Below are 13,556 nucleotides of genomic sequence, written 5' to 3'. Positions count from 1 at the left end.
ACAGGCAGAAAAGGAAGTAAAGAACCAAATGGGAAGAGTGAGAAAGGATCTCAAATTAGCACAGACAAGAGGCAGGCATGGTGCAGGTCTCAGATCTGAAAGCAAGAACAACACTATAAAACTTTTAGAAAGAAAAACATAGGAGAAAATCTTTGTAACCTTGGTTACAAAGGAGTTCTTAGATATGTACCAAAAGGATGATCCATAAAAGGAAAAACTGATGAATTAGATTTCATTAAAATTAGAAACTTCTCTTGAAAAGAAAAACAAGGAAAGGACATGCCATAGATTGAGAGAAAAAAACGTAAAATTTCTGATAAAGGACTGTGTCCAAAAAATACACCAAATGCTTACAACTTAATGAAACGGAGCAGGACCTTATGGTCCTTGCCCCCATGTCCTCAGCCAGCCTTTTGTGTGTGGAAAAACTTCAGCCAAAGAATAAGTTTAATCAGAGAAGTGAGAAAATGCAGAAACAAAGGAAAACAGTCCAACAAACTAAATAATAATAGTTTAGTCACTAAGCATAGTCAAGGACCTTTAGTTCCTCTTTAAGGGCTACAGATAGTATTCTGAGCCATATCCTGTGAGCTGTCTTATAGATACTAAAACCCCCACCAGGTGGAAGAAGTTAACTACTTGATGACCAGACTGCAGCCATGACATAAGCTGCCACAATTCTGAGAACTGGCCTCAAAGAAACGAGAACAAACCGACCCTGGAACTGAAGATTAATTGTACTTAAAACAAACAAAATGACGCTGATCAGACCACCACATGTCCAATTTCAAGGTGACTGTCAGAGCTGACTATGCTGTTTCTGCATGTAGTCCCCTCTTTTCACCTATAAAAGCTCTTGCCCACTGACTGTCAGTGGGTGGGAGTTGGCCTATGGGCAGGAGTCCACCCCCCACCCCCTTCTGCTGGCCCCCCAAATAAAACAAAGCTTCCTTTCCACCACGCCTCTTTATTGGCTTCAGAGCAGGGAGCAGCCACACTCCCACTTTGAGTAACATTAATAGTAAGACAAAAGCCTGATTAACAAAAAATGGGCAAGTAATTTGAACAGACACTTCACAAAAGAAGACATATGAACGGCAAATAAGTACACGAAAAGCAGCTCAACATCATTAGTCATTAGGAAAGTAAAATAAAAATCAAACCCATAATGAGATAGCACTATATTCCCACCAGAAAAACTGAAAGACTAACAGCACCAAATGTTATTTATTGTAGGGCGAAACTGCAACTCTCATATACAGTTGGGGGGCATGAAAAATGGAACTGAACTTGGTATCCAGTTCAGCAGTTTCTTATAAAGTTAAACATAATTTTTTCCATTCAACCCAGCCATTCAACTTCTAGATATTTACCTAAGAAAAACAAAAGCATATATTCACACAAGGACTTATATATGAATATTCATAGCAACTTTGTTTATAACAGCCCCCAAATGGAAAAATACATATGCCCATCACACTCATCATTGGAAAAACAAATTGTAGTATAAAATGGAATACTACTCTGAATTTCAAAGGCAGAAACTATATGTAACAACATGGATGAATCTCAAAAGCATTATGTTTTTAGTGAAAAAAGCTAGAACAAAAGACTAGTATATACTGAATGTTTCCATTTAACTGAAATTTTACAAAAGGCTGAACTGTAGGGATAGAAACAGATTAGTGGTTTCCAGGGCCGGGGGTAGGAAAAGGGACTGACTACGAAGCAGTACAGGGAACTTTTTGGGGTGATGGAAGTGCAGTGCTGGCTACATGATTGTACACGCTGGGTAAAACTCATCAAACTGTACCCTTAAAATTGGTGCATTTTCTTGTATTTAAATTATATTACAAAAAAAGATAACTAAAAACATGTAAGGGACCTTAAGATTCTTACAAATATATTTCACCATTATAAAGTTAATGGTGTTATTATTAATAAAGAACTTGGGATAGCATGTTACTATGGGATTTCTTTACATGGAATTTCAAAATAATTTAGGGATCACACAGTCAAATTATTTATTTATTTATTTATTTATTTGCAGTATGCGGGCCTCTCACTGTTGTGGCCTCTCCCGTTGAGGAGCACAGGCTCTGGACGCGCAGGCTCAGTGGCCATGGCTCACGGGCCCAGCCGCTCCACGGCATGTGGGATCTTCCCGGACCAGGGCACGAACCCGTGTCCCCTGCATCAGCAGGCGGACTCTCAACCACTGTGCCACCAGGGAAGCCCCAAATAATTTATTTCTAAGTTTAAGTTAAACCAAGTAAATAAATGCATTAAAATACTGCCTCTCTTTAAAATGTGAAAATGCTTCTGAGGATAAATTTTCTGCTTTCTTTACTATCTTGGTGAGATTTTTGTTCAGTCATTTTCATAAGGAACTGCACTCCTTGTGATCAGTATTTATGAGTGAAGGAGTAAGGCTTGGAGGGAAGTATGTGGCTCTAAAATGGCTTTTTCTAATTCTGAACAGCTAACTGGTCTATATGGCACTTATATTTTCTATTGTGGCCTTTTTCGGTAAAACAGTCAAACAAAAATCAATACACTATCTTTATATTACTTTATTTTAATGATATTATCCCATTTTTAAAAGTCATTTTAGAGAATTTGGTCAATGTATAAAAAATTTAAAAACCAACCACAAGTCGGGGGGGGAGGGATAAATTGGGAGGTTGGGATTAACATATACACACTACTATATATAAAATAGATAACTAAAAAGGACCTACTGTAAAGCACAGGGAACTCCACTCAATACTCTGTAATGGCCTATATGGGAAAATAATCTAAAAATGAGTGGATATATCTATGTGCGTAACTGATTCACTTTGCTGTACACCTGAAACTAACAAAACATTGTAAATCAACCGTACTCCAATTAAAAGTAAAAAAAAAAAAAACCAGAAACAACCACAATTCTATTACCATAAGATTAACATTCCGTAAATAACTTTTCAGTTCTTCATATATATGTATGTGTGTAAGTGTATGTGTGTGTGTACAGAAACATATATACACATAAAAACTGTTATATTGAATATATGTATATTTTTAATAAGCGTATTTTTAAAAATATTTGTTTATTTATTTATCTATTATGGCTGCACCAGGTCTTAGTTGTGGCATGCAGGATCTTTAGTTGCGGCATGTGGAATTCTTAGTTGCAGCATGTGTGAGGGATCTAGTTCCCCGACCAGGGATCGAACCCGAGCCCCCTGCATTGGGAGTTTGGAATCTTACCCGCTGGACTACCAGGTAAGTCCTTATATTGAATATATAATTTTATGCTCTGCAGGATTCACTCATAAAAATATCATACACATTTCTCTGAGTCATTCAATACTCTTAAAAAATAAGATTTTTAATGGCTGAGTAATTGATTTGGCTGTCCCCCTACTGTTTGGTATTTATGTACTTTCTAAATTTTCCTTGTGCTAATCTTTTCCCACTTATCCTTAGCACAAATTCCCTCAAGAATTATTCAATAAGCAATATTCTTTAATGTTAAAAGTTAGGTAATGCAGGCATCAAATATTATTTAGAATTGTGATAGTATCCATTTGAACAAAAAACAAAATCGTGAAAGGTGGGTACTTCAGAGAAATGAAATAGGAAGGAAACTTTCACTTCTCACATAGCATCAGTCAGTACAGCTTGAGTATACTTATAATACATATTATATTTGTATGTACTTTTTGAATAATTTAAATAACATTTATGGATTCCTTTTTAACATATATACCTTTCACCAAGCAATAATTAAGAATGAGTAAAGTGAGTCAGCTACAGGCATGTTCAAAGCAGTGCTTATTTTAACTATGAAAAACTACACACAATGTAAATTGTCCTAAAATGAGGAATTGATTTAAATCAGCAGACGGAATACTAAGCAACAGTTTAAAATCCTAAAAAACAATTAATAAAATGGAAACTGTTTATGATATTAAGGACATGTATTAAGTTTTTAAGAAAAAATTTTAAAATTAACATCCAGGGAGGAACCAAGATGGTGGAGTGGAAGGTATAATGTTATAAATCATAATTCTAGTTATTACTTTAAAATGTATATCTCAGAAATAACTAAAAAAATAAAATAAAATTAACATCCAAGCATACATGTTTAAAAGAAAAAGTACATTATTCCCACTCCCCACCCAGTCTTTCCCATACACATGGGGAAGGATATTTAAAAAGTTTATTTCTAGTGGTTTACTTACAGGGGAATTTTAATTTATTTTGTTTTGTTTTGTTTTGTTTTAGGGGGGATTATTATCTGTATCCTCGAAAATGCACAAATATTTGCAAGGAGAAAAAAGATGATAATAATTCTCACCTCAAACATATATGTCCTTGCTTAAAGTATTAAGTATCTACTACTTAAGACTATTTCACATAATCAGTAAGAAGAAAACAATGTGGCATATGTAACATACATATATTAATTTATTTTAGTTCTCTCATACTGAATACTGAAAGTGTAAAAAAAAATAAGTGCAACCCATACTGACAACAAAATTTCTAAAAGTTTAAATATATGATAAACTTGGAAGGAAGTTGAAAGATGTAAAAATATATTTTTCTATTTTTGAGCATGGAAGAAAATTAATTTTGGAGAAGGGATATCCTCCCCATGCTTCCTGTGTAAGGAGTTAAAAGTAGAGGGTGGAAGGGTGGCACAGATTTGCTATAAGAACTTTCATGTGGCTTCACTTTATGTCCTCAGTATTAATTCCATGGCCTAAGACTTCAAGCACATTCTTAACACCCTGAACTTCACTCCTTTGTCTTCCTGCCACATTCAGAAAGCTGCAAACTCCTAACAATGGGATAATCTAACCAGTTCTACTTTCTTTGTTCCTATACTCTGCTCACTGAGGACCTTCATGGGAAAAGAAATTAAGACAACTTCATGATGCTATCATATATTCACCACCATCTATTTCTTCTAGCATCAATGTTACCTAAAAATCTTCTATTTACCACTTTCTTCAGACTCCCTACCCAGCCCACTTTACCTCAAGTGACATTACTTCTGACTCCAAAGAGAAAATATAGGACAGCAGGCTTCTCTTCCCTTTGATCTCAGCCGCTCTCCAAAACCAAGCATAAGTAACTTATTATCCCAGACATCATTTCCTTCTTCCCTATATGCACAGATGTCTAGGTGTCCTTTCTCTAGTCCAAGACTGATAACTTCACCTGGGTCTTATCTCCCTCATCCCTCCCTCCCCCACCCCGCCCCACCCCAACTCCTCTAGAGCCATGTGCCACCATTATCCCCCTCTCTCCTATCTTCCACTTCTCTTTCTCCACTGGCTCTTTCCTCTGAGCCATATACTCAAGTATTGCTATTAGAAACAACATCAATAATGACAACCACAAAAACTCCTCCAAACTTTCCTTTCATGTAGGTAACCAAACTCTTGGTTGTTCCTTTCCCAGCAAAGCTTTCTGAAAGTATTCTTGATAATATATGTCACCACTTCTCCCTCATCTTCCACTCAACTCCTCCTCTTACGCACCCAATCTTTCCTCCTCCTTCTCTGACACCCACAACTCCAGAGGGACCACTCTCCCTATGCTCCTTCCTAATAATCAAATATTTACCTTAATTTGACCTTTCCAAAGCATCTGACGACTCTCCTTTCTCCAAAATAAAGATACACAGGGGCTTCCCTGGTGGCGCAGTGGTTAAGAATCCGCCTGCCAATGCGGGGGACACGGGTTCAATCCCTGGTCCGGGAAGATCCCACATGCCGCGGAACAACTAAGCCCATGCGCCACAATTACTAAGCCTGCGCTCTGGAGCCCACGAGCCACAACTACTGAGCCCGCGTGCCACAACTACTGAAGCTCTTGTGCCTAGAGCCCGTGTTCCACAACAAGAGAAGCCACTGCAATGAGAAGCCCGGGCACCGTAACGAAGAGTAGCCCCTGCTCGCTGCAACTAGAGAAGGCCCGCGCACAGCAACAAAAACCCAACGCAGCCTAAGTGAATGAATGAATTAATAAATAAATAAAAACTACTCATGTTTCTTTAGAAAAAAAAAGATACACAAATAGCCAATAAGTACATAAAAAGACACACATCATCATTAGCCATTAGGGAAACTCAAATCAAAACCACAATGAGAAAAAGGAAAACCCACAAAGGAGATGCCACTTCACACTCACAAGGATGGCTAATACCAAAAAGTCATAATAGAAACTGGAACCTTCATACATTGCTGGTAGGAATGTAAAATGGTTCAGCTATTTTTGAAATTGGTTTGACAGATCCTCAAAATGTTAAAGTTGCAATATGACACAGCAATTCTACTCCTAGGTATACATACACAGGAGAGAATACAATACATACACCACACAAAAACGTGTACATAAACCACAATGAGATACTATACAACACATCCATTAGGATGGCTAGTATCAAAAAAAAGGGGGGGAGGGGGAAAAATATGGAGAAATTAGAATTCTTGTGCATTGCTAGCTAGTGGGAATGAAAAATGGTACAGCCAACTGTGGAAAAGTTTGGCAGTTCTTTAAAAAGTTGAACGCAGATTTACCATATTACTTAGCAATTCCACTTCAGGGTATATACCCAAAAGAACTGAAAGCAAGGATTCAAACAGGTATTTGTACATCCATGTTCACAGCAGTATTATTCACAACAGCCATAAAAGTAGAAACAACCCAAATATTCATTGACGTATGAATGGATAAACAAAATGTGGTACATATATATATACAATGGAATGTTAGCCTTAAAAAGGAAGGAAATTCTGACACATGCTACAACATGAATGAACTCTGAAGACAAATGCTAAGTGGGGGAAAAAAAGTCACAAAAGGGCAAACAGTGTATGATTCCACTTATATGAGGTACCTAAAATAGGTAAATTCATAAAGACAAAAAGTAGAATAGAGGCTGGAGGTAGGGGGCAATGGGGAGCTATTATTTATTAGGTAGAGAGTTTCTGTTTGGGATGATCAAAAATTCTGGAAATAGACAGTGGTGATGGTTGCACAACATTGTAAATGTATTTAATGTCACTTAATTGTACATGTTAAAATGGCAAATTTTATGTTATGTGTGTCTTATCACATTAAAAAAGGCAACAACAAAAAACTTCTAAAGAGTATTTATAACAGTACTATATTATTCATAATAGCCAAAAAAGTAGAAACAATCCAAATGTCCATCATCTGATGAATAAATAAAATGTGTATTCATACACTGGAATACTAAGCAATAGAAAGGAATGAAGTGTTGATAACATGCAACACGTGTGAGCCTTGAAAATTATGCTCAGTGAAAGAAATCAGACACAAAGGCCACATATGTATGATTTTGTTCACATGAAATGTCCAAAATAGGCAAATGTATAGAGATAGAAAGTAGATCATTATGACCTGGGGTGACAGGGGAATAAGACGGATGCTAATGGGTATGGGGTTTCTTTGGGGGTAATGAAAACACTCTAAACTTAGATCATGGTGATGACTGCTTAACTCTGGGAATATACTAAAACCAGTGAACTGTACACTTTAAATGGATGTATTTTTATGATTCATAAATTACATCTCAAAAAAGTAACTTCATTAGAAATAGTTTACAGACTCTTTAATTTAGGGCTTTAAGAGGAAGCTTTTGTGTCAACCCTCATTTACTACTTCAATGAAGGGAGTGTATCACTATGAAGGGTCCAAGCCACACCTTAGCATTGTTAAGGGGATAACAGCTTGCCTTGCCTCTTTAACTTCTCAAATTGATACTACTTGCTAACTACCGGTGTGGGAAAGGAACAGACTCCTAAACAGTTGCCATGGCAGCTCAACAGCAAAAGCATCAAAAATTAAGAATATAAAGGCTTAGAAACAATGTGTTACAGAGAAAATAATATAAAATTTAAAATCAGAAAACATGACATCAGATTCTATACAATTTTAACAGCCATGTGATCTAAGATACAAACTCGGTTTCTTCACCTGTAAAACAGGGATAGTATCAGATACCATCCAATCAAAAGAGGTGGAGAGTATTTATACAGCACATGAATTATCTCCTGTTCTACTAGACTATCACTCCCACTCCTCTTTCATTCCATCTTAATGACTACACCTTGCCTGAATTTGTCCTTTCCAACTTTCTTTTTCAGGACCGTCTCCATACAAGACTCCACAGGCATTGAAGATTCACTGTTTCCCCAAAAAGAAGTGTGTCAGACAGTGAGTTGCTGTTCACATGAACCACTGCTGGGTACATGTGACACAAATCCTGAGGCACAAATGAGACAACAGTAAAATGTGGAAAAAACTAAAATTAGAAGACAAGCGAAAACATGCGTGTAGGAATACTAAGTAACTCTTCATTTAGTCAAGATTAAATCTTTAAAGGCAAAGTAAACACTCAATAATTTTTTTTAATAGAAAGCATACATATGAAATAATGAAGTAGCCCTAGAATTAAGCAATTAGCAATCATTCCCAGCAACTTATTAGATGGCCTGTATGACTTCCCATAGCCTATTCAACTTCAAAATAGACTCTTGTCACCCACAAGCATACTGAGATAAATTGCTAAAACACTTAGGACAGAATGTTTTCTGGGTTGGAAACGAATCGTTTTAATTCATCAAGCTTCTCAGTCTACCAAGTAAGCTAAGTCAACTTCACTAGTTTTCAAAATTCTTTAAAATCCAATCCTTTCCTGTAATTATTTAAAAAATCAAAGATTATAGTAGTTCAAAAAGACCACTTAGGGGCTTCCCTGGTGGCGCAGTGGTTGAGAGTCCACCTGCCGATGCAGGGAATGCGGGTTCATGCCCCGGTCCGGGAATATGCCACATGACGCGGAGCAGCTGGGCCCGTGAGCCATGGCCGCTGAGCCTGCGCGTCCGAAGCCTGTGCTCCGCAACGGGAGAGGCCACAACACTGAGGGGCCCGAGTACCAAAAAAAAAAAAAAAAAAAAAGACCACTTAGGACCTAGAATATACATAATCACCTAACCTTAAATGCAGAGTACAGAGAAACTAGAGAAAACCCAAATTACCAATTTTTTAAAAAATTAATTTTGTGTCTTAAAATGGTCAGGATCTAAGATACATTATTATGTGATTACAAGAAAAATACAAAAACTGCATTACAGGGGAAATCAATAAAAGCCCAACACCTGCTGTGTAAACATCTTAAATGTGTTATTTCTACTGCAAAGGATATTGTTCAAACCTCTGACTGCTAGCAGTAGTATAGTCATCCCTCCGTATCGGTTGGAGATTGATTCCAGGACCCGCTGCAGATACCAAAAACCCAAAGATGCTCAAATCCCTTATATAAAATGCCATAGTACAGTCGGCCTTCTGTATTCCCGGGTTCCAAAACTACAGGTTCTACACTCCTGTATATGGAACTCAAGGATACAGAGGGGTTACTGTATTAAACAGAGCCAAGAGATAAAATGGACTCAGAACTCTTCACTGAAAGTATTCCTAGCATTCAAATATATAAAGAACAATATAGCCTATGATTATTCTCCTCTCCCCCAATATTTCCACATTTGCTTATTCAAAAGGTCCTACATGTGACCTCCCTTTCAAAAAGTCATCTCTCTCTTTCCCTTTACAGTTCAACGCCCTGCAAACTGTAGTCTCCACTTGCCTCCACGTCGTCTCTTCTCATTCACTCAAACCCTCCATTGCTCTAATAAAACTGCTCCAAGGAGTCATTAGTCATCGTTCCTGGTCCTCATCTTCTTCACATACTCTACAAAGTTAGACTCTCTCATTAAAACACTCTGCCTTCAGTTTGCAGTACTTCTGTAACTCTCTCTAACCCATGCTCTGAATTCTTTCCTCCCTAACAAAAGTATTCTTTTTTCAAATCTTCAATAAATATGTATTGAAGCACCTACTACATGCTAGCCACTGTGTGAGGCACTGAAGATCTAGCAGTAAACAAAGCCGGTGCTCTCATGTAGCTTACAGTCTAGCTGGCTCCTCCAAGGTTTTAGCCCAGGTCCTATTATCCAATCCCATTGAACAGAGATGGGAGCGGCTCTTTTTGAGCTGTAGTTCATTCCAATTTGTTTAGAATGTAAACCGCTGATGAGCACAGAGTAAACAATGACAGGCCAGCTTGCTCATGCATACACATTATACCCAGGCACAAGCTTCTGATCAATTATTTAAAACTCAAAAATAGCCAGCTAACTAGTCCTGAGCACCAGCAAATTGTGTAACAGTGACAAGCTGCACATGTTGAGTTGTGGTTTCATGACTTAATTTGTGCCATCAGACTTCTGGTTATTTCTTAATGCCCAGGTCATGAGACATCAGCACCAAAGCTTTGTCTGAACTTATTTTGCTACTATTGTTAGCACACTTGTTACAAATTACTACCAAACCAAAACTCCTTACTTTGTTCCTGAATATTTTGTGTGACATTTGTTCGAAATGGAAATACCAGAACTTCGTTACAGATTTGCTTGTACAGTAGATATGGATGGAGTTGACCATAATATGTATTATGCAACTTATTTTAAAATACCAATCTCAAATTATCAAAGCATTCTAACAGCAAATAGTATTATGGCACATTTGGAAATGACCATGACACCTTACAGTCCATGAGAGCACAATTTGTTAACTGCAAAATCTTGAAGTTATCTGGATTCTTGTCAGACACACTGTTACAGTATTTTAACAAAATGTATATTTGAATGCCAAGGGGAAAAACACCCCATCCACCAGCTTGAAAAAAAAAAATAGTGAAACTATGTATCAGGATCAGATCCACAAAAGAAGCTTTGGGAGATTCCCCTATCAAATACTGTAATCCTCTGCAGAATTTGTGTTTAACTAGGATCTTGGCCAAGTAAAGAAGGTGCTAAATCTAGTCCTCTTGGCTTGAGATGACAAACAAACATGATAGCTACAATATTTCAGCACTGTGCAATAGGCAAAGGAGACAGTGATCACAGACTGCTCTGTAAACTACTAAAATTAACTACAGTACAAATGGACCAGATGCTTTAAATTTTCATAAACTTATTTCTGATCCATAATCCACATAGATCAAATTGCACCAATGGTATACCTTCTTCTGCTAAGAAAAAAACTCAGGAATTTTTGTGTAAGCATTTAAAAAAAAAGCTGCTTATAACTTTACCATATGTGTAATGTTGCAATGCATTTTCTGTAAGACTTGGCTTACAAAATGGAAGAATATCTCTCTACTAATGAGTAGTTAACTTTAGAGAGTGTTCTAAATCCTTTTCCTCTTCCATGCTTCCTCAAAATAAAAAGTCCCCAACACACTGTTCTTTTCTATACATATAAGGTGACTTTCTAGCACTTTTAAGGCAAAAAGAAATGCATCAGCGTCTTTCCCCTCACCCCCCAACCAAAGCACTAGTTTATCTGGAAACTGAAAATAGTGTATACCTTTTGCCTCAAAGAAAGAATGGGATGAAAACAGCACAAGTCAACACAAAACAGCAAATTACCTGTTTCTATTACAAATTTCCACTTTACTCAAAATGTAATGAGAAAAGAAATACCCCCAATATTCCTTTTCTTGAAACCATCATTTTGGAAGATAAAGGAACAATTATTGCAAATGAGGTGACAATATTTGCAACATTTGGGCAATTCTTTCCAAAGGCACTTTACCAATGGAGATCATAGTTCGGCAAAGAAATACATAACGGATTTATTTTTTAAACCTGAATTCCAACATTAGTGACAACTTATTCAATAAAATAGGCTCTCATTTATTTTCATGTCAGTGGTTAAATCTAAATGGAATCTACTAAATAAGCTCAAGAATGTTTGGTATTCAACTGCACACCCATATGAGATGAATACATCCTTCTATGCGTCACTTTTATACTTCAAAACAGAGACCAGAAACTCTTTAGAGGGACAATAACCACAAGGAAGCGATTTTAAAAGCAAGTTTCTTATTTCTCCTACATCACTGAATAAAAACAATGAAAAAATTACTGAGGTGAGAGTTATTAAAACTGTGTAACTGTTTACATGTTCTAATTAAATACCACTACTGTGCTCTCACAAACTAAATAAGTAAATCAAAAATTATAATTTTACTTCCATAAATGATACATATAATTGTATTACTTATATATTTACATATATTTAATATATAACTTATTACCTAAATACATTTAAATATATAACATATTATATATATAATCTAGATGATATTTGTAACCATAATATCTTTTTTAATTAATTAATTTATTTATTTTTGGCTGGGTTGGGTCTTCATTGCTGCACGCGGGCTTTCTCTAGTTGCAGCAAGTGGGGGCTACTCTTCATTGTGGTGCATGGGCTTCTCCTTGCAGTGGCCCCTCTTGTTGCAGAGCACAGGCTCTAGGGCACGCAGGCTCTAGAGCACAGGCTCAGTAGTTGTGGCGCACGGGCTTAGCTGCCCTGCGGCATGTGGGATCATCCCGGACCAGGGCTCGAACCCGTGTCCCCTGCATTGGCAGGCGGATTCTTAACCACTGCTCCACCAGGGAAGTCCCTGTAACCATAATATCTTAAGATAAAAAACTAATCTATTTAAGTGATTTTTGGCAAGAGATATGAGGACACATTATGAAAACCATAGAGATATAACGTTATAGTATATAATGCTCTGTATCATATCCCACCATATCACTCATGAATTGTCCCTTCCTGTGGATGCAAGAAAAATAATGTGTTTCACAGCTTATGCATATCCTTAGAGCCTTGTAAAGTGCCACAGAAAATACACACCATATGTTCAACAAAGCACACTTTGCATATTGTATGTTTCAAAACACATGGTTGATTGGGTATAGGATTAGCATATTTTTAACTGGGTTCTCTCTAGCTGTCTGTTAAAGTATTTGTGAACTATATACACTGTACACACAATCAACTTTAGAAAGAGCACAGGGCTTAAAGAGCCATGAGTTTAAGTTCCAGATTTTCCACTCACTGGGTCTATTGTCTAACCTCCCTATGCCTGTTCTCTCATCTCTAACAAGGAAAGGACAATAATTCATAATTTCCCTTCTGCATAGAATTGTTCTAAGAGCCAAAATAAGATAGTATACAAAAGATAAAAGCTCTACGTAAACATAGTATTTTCTTATATCTTCTTAGTGAAATTATTAAATACCACCACAGCAACTAGTTTTATGTAACAACTGCTTTAAAGTAAGGAAAGCACACGCTACAGCATTCTCACCCAACTACGAAATGCTATGTCAGCTTAGGGATAAGAAAAACCTCCTTTAACCTTGGAGAAGAAGGAAGATGTGAAACAAATTATTTAATTAGTCATCATTTTCTCGACTCAGGTCAAAAGGTAAGACAGACTCTTAAAAACAAATATACATTAAATTTCAGGAAATAGGTGTTTTTTTTTAATTGGCTCTTACTGCTCTTGCATTTCCACAAACAACAATTTGCTCTTATGAACCTAACATATGGGACTGATTTGTTTTCCATGTGTAATTCTCAATATCTAAATAAGTCATTTCAAGCATTGTCCC

General features: G+C 36.8%; 1 protein-coding gene across 2 annotated transcripts in view; it reads right to left on the bottom strand.

Annotated features, from left to right (window-relative positions):
• The window catches only part of TBC1D23 (TBC1 domain family member 23), a 63,608-nt gene that overhangs the window by 44,975 nt on the left and 5,077 nt on the right, over positions 1-13,556 (bottom strand). The gene's annotated exons all lie outside the window — the stretch shown is intronic.

The sequence above is a fragment of the Delphinapterus leucas genome, chromosome 4, assembly GCF_059928025.1.
Source record: "Delphinapterus leucas isolate spDelLeu-1000000601 "Yukka" chromosome 4, BTC_Dleu_Yukka2, whole genome shotgun sequence".
NCBI lineage: Eukaryota > Metazoa > Chordata > Mammalia > Artiodactyla > Monodontidae > Delphinapterus > Delphinapterus leucas.
This window is presented reverse-complemented; position numbering and strand designations above follow the sequence as displayed.